Below are 1193 nucleotides of genomic sequence, written 5' to 3'. Positions count from 1 at the left end.
GTTTTTTGAGACAGGGTTTCTATGTAGCTTTGGAGCCTCTCCTAGAACTAGCTCTTGTAGATCAGGCTGACGTTGAACTCACAGAGATTCACTTGCCTCTGCCTTCTGAGTGCTGGGATTAAAAGGCCTGCACCACAACCACCCGGCTTCACTTGTCTTACATATAAGTATATCTGTATCAAACATATGATACTCCCACAAATACCCACAGCTTTAAATTTTTTTGTGTTTTTGAAAACTTTGAATGAATGATTCTTTAAAAATTATCTTCTGTCTCTATGCTCTTATTTTATGCCAATTAAACTTTCTGTTTCTAATTTGATTTCCTATGTTCTTTGAAACCAGGAAAAATATAGTATGTATTCAAAGACATTCAAAAAACCCCAAGACCTGGAAATAATATCTCCTATTATTGTAAATGAAGACTAGAATGACAGTTCACTAACATGAAGTACACCAATTTCTCTGGTAAAAACCACCCGGGGCATTAGGCATAGAACCCTAGAATTCTTTCCTGGAGAATAGAGTTCAGTTTCTATAGTGGAATTGGGAATTAGTTTTGAAAACTAATACTGAAAATGGATTATCAGAGACACTGTGAGAAATATCCTGAATTAAATATTTTTATAATTCTTTAGTTATCTATTGGCCTCTTTCAAGTTTGTTAGTCCCTGGTTTAAAGATTATTAGCTGAAGACTATGGATGGCCTACAAAACAAACTACTCAATCAGAAACTGTGGGTCTCCACAGCAAGGCTTTTCAGGAAATTATTGCTATATTTATTTTATAGATGTGAAAACCAAACCAGAAATGGACTTCATTAACAACATATATAGAGGGTGTACCTAAGTGATGCATGATGAACAAGACTCCTGGGTTTCTCTAATTTGTGGGTTTCAAATCTGGTTATACATTAGAGTTATGTGGAAAATGTTCAGGTTAACTTAGCCCTTGGCTTTTCATATATTCATGCTCTAATAGTGGAAATATAGGAATTAAAAGGGTTTCTGTCACATGCAAAGGGTTTAGAGGCAGTTCCAGAACTGTGGTGTGATTATCATTACCTTAACTCTTGGATTTTCTACATGTTGATGCTACCACTTTCTAGAATATGGATAACTCAGATATAGTAAGTAAAATTATGTAAATCATTTCTGTATTGACAGGAAACCTATTCACTGTCCCAGTTATC

The sequence above is a fragment of the Microtus ochrogaster genome, chromosome X (genome assembly GCF_000317375.1).
Source record: "Microtus ochrogaster isolate Prairie Vole_2 chromosome X, MicOch1.0, whole genome shotgun sequence".
Taxonomy (NCBI): Eukaryota; Metazoa; Chordata; class Mammalia; order Rodentia; family Cricetidae; genus Microtus; species Microtus ochrogaster.
The sequence above is the reverse complement of the archived record's forward strand: the minus strand, read 5'-3'. Positions refer to the sequence as shown.